Genomic DNA, 9,955 nt, shown 5'->3' on the forward strand with positions numbered 1-9,955 from the left:
CTCAACTCAAAAATCATAATGGACTGCAAATTCATCAACACTCTCATGACAGTGAATAAACAACTGGTAGGCTATCATTACCCGTTTGTATAGTCAATTAACGATGTAATTGTTGTGCTTTGTTAATGTAATTACTCCTCGAGTGAGCTGAAGTGAATTAAGAAGTTCATTCAGCCTAGACACGTGCCAGCTGCGTTAAAAACAAAAGAGTTCCACTCCACGCTCGTGAAAAGGCCAATCTGCTCCCGGTCAGACGGCCAACGGCCAGGCGCAAGAGGCTGTTAGAGAGACTCTGACCAGCATAAGGCCCGTGGTTCTGGATGAACTAAAAGCAAATATAGTACACTTCCATGTATTAATGAATGCAAAAAATACATCAAATTAATTTGATGAATTTTCAGGCATCCACACAGCAACAACGTTCAGGGCTGCAATGATGAACATTACTAACAGGCAGTGAATATTGAGGGCTTCTACTGTATATGAATTATCAAAGGTAAAATAAAAATAATTTAATTACATGTCATTGTCCTATAACCCACTTTTAGTCAACAATAAACACAATATATTCCTACATTATATCTCGTGCCAGGCGCAAAGAAACGTTCGAAAAAGTCTCAAATCAAGTCAGATTGATAATTGTAGGCTTTGTTCAAAACTGCTACAAAAAATTGATCTCTCGTGACTCTGAAACTTTACTCAAGCAGCTGTTCGGCCGTGTGTGAGTTATGTGGATCGATGCTCATTAACTTCCGCTCTTTAAGTGTTTCTGAAGGTTTCGTTATGAACTCGCAATCACACGGAAAGAAGAGCTGTTTATCGACATGGATCACGGAAGTTTGTCATGCACGGTTTGAGACAAAGCAAGATGGGACCCATGTTCCCGTTTTATACTCGCTAAATAAAAGTGTAACCAATGACGTTATTGATACACCGTGTGTGGTGTGTGTTTTGGTCCGCAAGGGCAGACGCTTCACAAGGACTAAGGGTGCTATTTTTACTCTGCAGGATTTTTATTTAAGTTTCAGATAGACTGGTGCATTATGAACCCTGTCTGTGTATGTGTATATACGTGACCAAATCTCCTCTTCAACAGCTGGGGTTTAAGGGATGGGTGTTCTCAAGAGATTCAGTGATAATAAGAGTGAACAGTCAGATCCCTGAGATCAGGTTCTTGACTAATTTATGGCACTCACTGTGTGTCCTGCGTTTCTTCATCTCAAACTTGATTTGTTTCCCTGATACTGTCACCCCATAAACACGTTTCTCTAGACTTTTGTGTCAAGAGGGAGTGCATTTCTTTAAAGGTTGAAGTGGGCAGCTTGTTGGGGCAGCGATCTGACAGCGGTTTGTTGTCCTGGATGTCTGTAGTAAGTAAGAGTAAGTAAGTAAGACTTTATTTATATTGCACTTTTCATACAAGAATTGCAGCTCAAAGTGCTTTACATAAAATCAACAAAAACAATAATATAAGTGTTGATCTAAAACGTTTAACAAACCAAACTAGCCGCACTCTATCTGCGGTCTCTCGAATCCATCTTAGATCCGAGCTGCCACTTGCAGTTTCTAATAATAGTAGTGCTGCCTCTTCCAGTGTAGATGCACCTGTCCTGTCTGGCGGCTGGGCACACAGAAGCCGGGTGCATCTGTCCCACCACTCTGGTACAGTTCCTGTCCTGGCCAGCAGAGCGCGCTGTGCTAGCAGTGCAGCCTAAGGGGAAATTACAGGTCTGTCAAAGGGTAGAGGACACAAACACACACTTGCATCCACAAGCACATACACATAGACACACACACACTGACATACACACACACAAACACACACACACCTCCCAGACGCAGGCTCAATTACTTTGATCAAGTAATTCCTGTGTAATCTCTGTAATCTTCTAAAGCAGAGCTGTGTGAATGTATATTCTGTGTGTGTGTGTGTGTGTGTGTGTGTGGGGGGAGGGGGGGGGAGATATGTGGGCTGTATGTTGGATTACCCAGATGAAGGGGAGGCCAGGACCTCCTTTAAAAAAACAATTCAAATCAAATACTCCAATCAGTTTCTCTTGTTGACAGACAAGTATAGACAAGTAGTTGGTTGATTTACGCTTTTGTGTATATGTATATATATATATATGTGTGTGTGCGTGTACATCTATATGTAAAGTTTGTCAATTATGGAAAGATTATTGAGGGTTTAGCTGCTACATACATGTTCTAAATGAAAATGATACAGTGAGATGAGTTGAGAGTTTTTCCCTTTGTCTGAAGCGTCCAAACCCAAACTGTAAATGCCTTAAATGTCTCCCACAGGAAGGACACCTTCACAGTTTGATGAATACGTTATGTTGTCAATGTAGTTCTTCTCTGCTCAACAGTGAATAAAGACTCAAAGTGTGAGTCTGTTTGTGAGTTTTTTGTGAAAGTCATTTACAACAGGAAACAGATTTCCACTTGGTTTCCAAGGAGAAGACGTCGAAGAGGAGGGGAGAGAGAGGGACGAACGAGAAAGGAAAGTTCAGTTGTGAACAGTGTTGTGCTGTTGATAACTGTTTTTGGAGAGAACCGAAATAGCAGAATATACGTTGTCTGTTGACTTGTTTAAATAAGACAACTGTTGGTTGTGGAATCAGAACCTGTCGTTGTCAAGCCGACGACTGTGGTAGAACAGCTGGGATCTGAAAGCCAACCACACATTATATCAACCTTTTTTGTCACGTTCTTCTCCATCTAGGGCTGTACACCGCAGTGAAAGACTAGCACCCACATTAAACCAAGTTCAGCCCACACATACATGGTAGATTAAAGAGGATGTAAAAAAAAAAAGTGTCTCCACATGCGCGTGCGTGCGTGCGTGTGCCGTTAGATGCATGTCGCTAACACATGAAGTTTCTCCTGTATAATTACCAGGGAAGTCTCCTGATGTGGGACCTTTCCTGTTCTCACAATGAACCCATTTACTGCTGCAAACCATCAAACATTCACCAAGCAAACACACAACACACACACACAACACACACACACATTGAAGCATTTCAAACGAATGCAGGGAAATAAACAGAAAGGAGCGCACACAACCCCTCGTTCCTGTGGGAGTTTTACTATGCCGTACTTCTGCTTCTCTCATCCGTCTCTCTCTCCTCCTCTCTCTCTCCTCTCCCTCTCTCTCTCCTCCTCTCCCTCTCTCTCTCCTCCTCTCCCTCTCTCTCTCCTCCTCTCCCTCTCTCTCCTCTCCCTCTCTCTCTCCTCTCCCTCTCTTCCAATGCTCCTTTGTCTCCCTGATTATGCAGCCGATCCCAGGGTGCTCTACTCACTGAGATCATCCACCTGTCAATCACACACACACACACACACACACACACACACACACACACACACACACACACACACACACACACACACACACACACACACACACACAGATGTACCGTCATCCCTGCTACGTGGTGATATATTAATGATCAACATGTTCATAATGTGCCTCATACTTATTAAACAGCGCACGTCTCGCGATTTCAAAACACACCAAAAGACACAATAATTCAACCCAGTCAAACTGCTCGGTCCTGTTTGAAGGGAACTTTGAGAACGAGACATTGGTATTCTCCTCTCGTTCAGATGGAGGAGCACAGCGGGGACTAGACGGAGACACAATCACTGTGTCAAAAGGGCAAAGACTTGTCACACACTATAATGATCCAGACGGATCCAATGGTCCAGGGTGTGCCAGCGTCTCCTGTGCGGAGAGACACTCAGCTAGGAGGCTGGAGGAGAGACACTCAGCTAGGCCAACGCTGGAGGAGAGACACTCTGCTAGGCCAACGCTGGAGGAGAGATACTCTGCTAGGAGGCTGGAGGAGAGACACTCTGCTAGGCCAACCCTGGAGGAGAGACACTCAGCTAGGCCAACGCTGGAGGAGAGACACTCTGCTAGGAGGCTGGAGGAGAGACACTCAGCTAGGAGGCTGGAGGAGAGACACTCAGCTAGGAGGCTGGAGGAGAGACACTCAGCTAGGCCAACGCTGGAGGAGAGACACTCAGCTAGGAGGCTGGAGGAGAGACACTCAGCTAGGAGGCTGGAGGAGAGACACTCAGCTAGGAGGCTAGAGGAGAGACACTCAGCTAGGAGGCTGGAGGAGAGACACTCAGCTAGGAGGCTGGAGGACAGACACTCTGCTAGGCCAACCCTGGAGGAGAGACACTCAGCTAGGAGGCTGGAGGAGAGACACTCAGCTAGGAGGCTGGAGGAGAGACACTCAGCTAGGAGGCTGGAGGAGAGACACTCAGCTAGGCCAACGCTGGAGGAGAGACACTCAGCTCTCTCTCTCTCTCTCTCTCTCTCTCTCTCTCTCTCTCTCTCTCTCTCTCTCTCTCTCTCTCTCTCTCTCTCTCTCTCTCTCTCTCTCTCTCTCAGCCCCATCGCTCTGTCGCTCTCGTAGAGAGACAGAGAGAGGGAGAAAGATTCCCGGCCTTAGCCCTGTGTGTTCCAATGTCGAGGTTGCCATGGTAACGGCGGTGGTCTCGTGGCCTAGGATACCCACATCCACCACAAGCTGCTCTCTTTCGCGCTGTCTTTTTTCTCTCTCTCACTGATTCACACACACACACAATACATATTCTGAGCTACAGGTGCTTCCTGGGTCTCTTACTCTCTCATTTGATTGACAGGCTCCAGGGCCAGTGGATCACAATTAGTGATGCAGCTAATTTCCCACAATGCCCTGCAGCCACTGGGCGCCCGCTGCGCCCGCAGCCAGCTCATCAATATTCATGGTTATGCTGATGAACATGGCAATGGGAGCACCAGCACCTAGGTGAACTTCTGCCATGGCCCTGCCCAATCGGAGCTTTGAAATCCCACAGACGGTCCAATCAGAGCACAGCTCGGAGGAAATGGTGGCCAAGATGTCTGACCCGCTTGCCTCTGTTGGGGTGAGAAAAAGAGTTGTTAGAGATGGAGGACGAGGTGGAGTTTGAACACACTCTGCATTCCATCACGGAACACATGCTGCGCTGGATGAACCGCAAGAACGCAGAGCTGTTGTCCTGACGAGACATCAAAGATACTTTCACGCCACATGTGCGGTACCCAAACACTTAAACACACTCACACACACACTGCGAGGGGAGACACTGACAGAGATCTGTGGTAAAACCAAAGAGGATGGATCAGAGCGTTGATCTAATCAGCCCTGAGTTCTAAGGAGCAGCTTCTCTTTCTCTCTCATTCTTCCTCTCCGCCTTCCTGCCTCTTCTTTGAAGGAAACACGGCCTTCACCTCCGCCTAGCCCTTCACGCATCACTTCTCTCTCCTGCGCATGCAGCACAGCCTCCCTCGACTGGGGCCCAGACTAGGGCCGAGACTAGGGCCGAGACTAGGGCCCAGACTAGGGCCGAGACTAGGGCCCAGACTAGGGCCGAGACTAGGGCCCAGACTGGGGCCTCGACTGCTGTTGATGGAGACTGGAACCCCCACAGCATAACACAGTAGTGGGTTGGACTGTCTCCAGTAGAGTTACTTACTTGAAAAAGGTAATTCTGACACAGTGCAGTGGTGATGAACAGGGATGTGCGTGCGTGTGTGTGCGTGCATTCGTGTGTGTGTGTGTGTGTGTGTGTAGGTGTTATTGAGAAGCATGGTGTTCCCCTGAGACTTCCTCCATTAATTGTGAAGTGAAGAAGCCTGAGGGCGACACCAGGGACCTGCATTAAAACACAGACAGGCAACTGACAAGTTCTCTCTCTCTCTCTTTTCTTTCCTTCTCTATCTCTTTCTGTCTCTCTCTCCATCTCACCCTTGCTTTCTCCCTCCCCATCTCTGCCTGTCTCTCTCTCTCTCCCTCTCTCTCTATTTCTGACTTTATCTCCTGCTCTTTCTCTCTCAATCTCAGCCTCTCTCTCACTTTTAGTTTTTCCATCCTTCACCATCTAATTTTTCCCTTCCATCTATCTTCCAATCTTTCACATTTAAATTCAAACAAGCTTCTATTGCCATTAAACAAACAAACTTGTCTTGCCATTGAAACACTGGATTTATTTGAATACAATAACTCTGTCAAATCGTCAAAAACACAAAATACAAACCCTTTATCCAGGTACAATTTACACATGGATTATGACTGAAAACACACAGAACAGCAGGGAGTATAGTTTAGGAAGCACTGTTTTTTTTTTTTTTTTCATTTCACTCCACATTACCCACAAACTTCTGTACCACCAGGATAAAGTTGAAAACATGTTTTGCAAATGTACTGTATATCGAATGGCATGCAGTGCCCTCTGAGTAGCCAGGCCTGCAGCCAGCCTTTGTAGCCTGCCTGATATTCCCTGATGAACTTATTTCCGGGACGGGTTAATTACTGGCAAGTGCAGAACCTCAGGACTGGTGCCTGCTCAGGTGCTCTGGGGTTTCTCAACCAGGCCTCTGTCAGACTGTCAGTCAGTGGGAGAGGACTGACTGCCTGCCTGCCTGTCTGCCTGTCTGTCTGTCTGTCTGTCTGTCTGTCTGCCTGTCTGTCTGCCTGTCTGCCTTCCTGCCTGCCTGCCTGCCTGTCTGCCTGTCTGCCTGTCTGCCTGTCTGTCTGTCTGTCTGTCTGTCTGTCTGTCTGTCTGCCTTCCTGTCTGTCTGCCTTCCTTCCTTCCTTCCTTCCTTCCTTCCTTCCTTCCTTCCTTCCTGCCTGTCTGCCTGTCTGTCTGTCTGTCTGTCTGCCTGTCTGCTTGTCTGTCTGTCTGCCTGTCTGCCTGTCTGCCTGTCTGCCTGTCTGCCTGTCTGCCTGTCTGCTTGTCTGTCTGCTTGCCTGTCTGTCTGTCTGTTTGTCTGTCTCTGTGTTTCCATATGTTTTCTTGCTCTGTTTGTTTGCCTCTATGACTCTCTGTCTTTCACTCCCCCTCCCTCCCTCTCTCACTGCAGTGAGCTGTCTTATCCACTAGAGGGAGCAGCAGTAGTGCAGAACCAGTCAGATCTGTCACAGACCAGTGCTTGACCCTCACACACACACCTATACACACACGCTCTCATACCCCAGTGATGTGGGCCATATCAGAAAGCTAATGGAGTCTACCTCAGGACTGATAATCAATAGATACACTGGGCAAAAGACTGATGTGCATTTTTTCAATGAGGACTACACACACACATACACACGCGCGTGCGCTCGCACACACACACTGTAGCAGATGTTAGGGATTAGTGTGTCTGTCCATGTGTGTTTCTGTGTGTGCGCGTAGCCTGAGGCTCTGTTCAACAATGCATTATTCCTGAGTGCACCAGTTAAGAGGGCCACTCCATCACCATGGTAACCTGGCCCTAATGTATACATGTGGGGTTGGGGGGGGTTCAGAGATATTGTTAGCTTTGATATATAATTATAATCTCCCTCATACCTGTCATTTATAACTGTAAAACCAAATTGTTCAATCGTGATTGTGTTCCTGTCATACTTTTCCAGCTCTGTAGGGCCATAGGCCGATCAAGATCAACAGCAATACTCTTACAACAGACATCCTAGTACATTTAGAGTGTGTAATATTTTCTATTTTATACTGTATTTTGTATGTTTATCCACTTTGTTAATGTCTCTGATCCACAAAAGAAAAGTAGGAGTGACAAGGATTGTACTGATGCAGTTTGATTTTGTGTACAGGGGAATCCAAACCTCCATCCTTAATATATGTAGTTTGGTTCCTGTTCTCATTGCTAATATGATATCATATTATTTATGGATAAGTAACTATATTTTATAAAACATGTATTTTGTATGGGAAAGAGTTCTGCCGGATATTTAAATATGTTTAACTGTGATTGTGTTAAAATCAATCAACTGTAATTGTAGATGATTAGGTAAATGTTTTGATATTAATGTGTGATTTATTTTTCAGAGCAAATATTCTGTTTGTATGAAATGTTTTTTTCAAATCATTAAAGAAAATGTTTTGGAGCCAAAAATTCGAAGAGTTGTATGTGAAATGTATTAAAATTTTACTGTAAGATGATAACAGTACAGTGACTGAAATGACAATCGACTACAATCCCAATCGCTCTGTACAGGTCATGTTCGAATTTTGAAAAATAAATATACAAATGGCTTGAATACTGAGTTGAAAAAAAAAAAAACATTCAGACAAAGAATGTTGTGTCCAGGAACTCAGCAACAGGGTTATTGTCTGGAATCCACACAAGCAGAAAAGTGTAGATGACGAGGGTGATGAGGGGGAATAGAGGGAAGAGGGTGTACTGATGCTGTTTGGAAGAGTGAGAGTATGTGTGCATGTGGATCCTAAACTCTTTCTCTTGGAATGGGTTTCGTGCGTGTGTGTGAGAGTGTGTGAGAGTGTGAGTGTGTGCGTGTGTGTGTGAGAGAGAGTGAGTGTGTGTGTGAGAGAGAGAGAGTGTGTGTGTGTGACAGCTCAGATGAGGCCTGGCTGCAGGCAGCTGCTTTGCTCCAGGCCACGTTCAGTTCCGTCGAGCTGCATTAGTCCCCAACCAACCTGTCACCCCTAGCTAGAGAGTGATAGCACGTGGAATACACACACACACACACACACACACACACACACATGCACATTCACTCTCACAGTACATTGCAAACACACACACATGCACATGTCAAGGTTTTACACAGTTTACCACGTAAATCAAACATCAACATGCATGCGTCCAGCACACACAGATTACACACATTAACTGTGGCAGTAAAGTTCCACTCAGTTTGGGATCTGGACGACGCGCTCTGTAACTGACAGGACTTCCTGTAGATGAAGCTGATCTGAACCCAAGTGATCTCAGTTCTGTGAAGGGTGTGGTGTCTGTCGCCGCCTGTATCTCTGTATGTGTGTGTGTGTCTGTGTGTATGTGTGTGTGTCTGTGTGTGTCTGTGTGTGTGTGTGTGGTCCGTCAGTGCTGATATGGTAGTAAGGGGGACTAACCGGAGTTGAGTGGAGTCTTTTGTAGCGCAGGCGAGGCCCCGAGGCACAGCCCCAGACCTAGACCCCCTCCTCACACACACACACACACACACTCACACTCTCTAACACACACACACATATACACACACTCTCTCTCTGACACACACACACACATATGCCCTCGGCCGCTGTGCCGTAGATCTGATGTGACAACTGCAGCAGGGGCAGAGTTTCCCACCACTATGTTTGGGAGGGTTGCGTGTGTGTGTATGCGAGCGTGTGTGTATGTGAGCGTGTGTGTTTTTGAGGGGAGAGTGTACATGTAGGTGGTTGGTGGGACAGAGGCTGAGGTATGGATGGGTATGGGGGAGAGGTCAGGTGATGGTTTATCAACATCCTTCATAGTGGGCATCAAATTTCCGACTTCCGAATTTCTAGACAATATTTCAATCTCTCTGTGTCTTTATTTCTGTCTCTCTCTGTCTCTCTCTCTCTCTCTCTCTCTCTCTCTCTCTCTCTCTCTCTCTCTCTCTCTGTCTCTCTCTGTCTCTCTCTCTCTCTCTCTGTCTGTTTCTCTGTTTCTCTCTCTCTATTACTCCCCATCTTCGATACGATTTCCTCTGCCTGCAGCCACTGACACAGGCAATTCTCTCTCTCTCTGTTGCAATGTCTCGACTCTGATTAACTTTTAATGAGTTCACTGTAAAAAGCTGACATTCAGATAGACTAACACTTTATAATAGAACACTAAGACAGGCAGACACTGACTGCTATGCTGACCAATGGTATGAATCAACACACAGTTTAGAAAACTACCAATAACACAGCCACTTACAAAGATTGCTATAGGGTAGACTAGCTTTAACAGAGGCTTGTGTTTGTCTTGCAGTAAATGGAGTGGCGAGGTAATGGCTAGGGTTGGGCTGAAATGTGTTTTGAATTGCTTTTAGATCTTAGGTTAGCATGCCTGCGGCGCTGGAGCCAATAGAATCATCTCCAGACCTTGCCCACCCAGTACACCAATCATGCTAAATCAAGAGGACCTCAGGAACTTCCAAGT

This window comes from Osmerus mordax, chromosome 8 (genome assembly GCF_038355195.1).
Source record: "Osmerus mordax isolate fOsmMor3 chromosome 8, fOsmMor3.pri, whole genome shotgun sequence".
NCBI lineage: Eukaryota > Metazoa > Chordata > Actinopteri > Osmeriformes > Osmeridae > Osmerus > Osmerus mordax.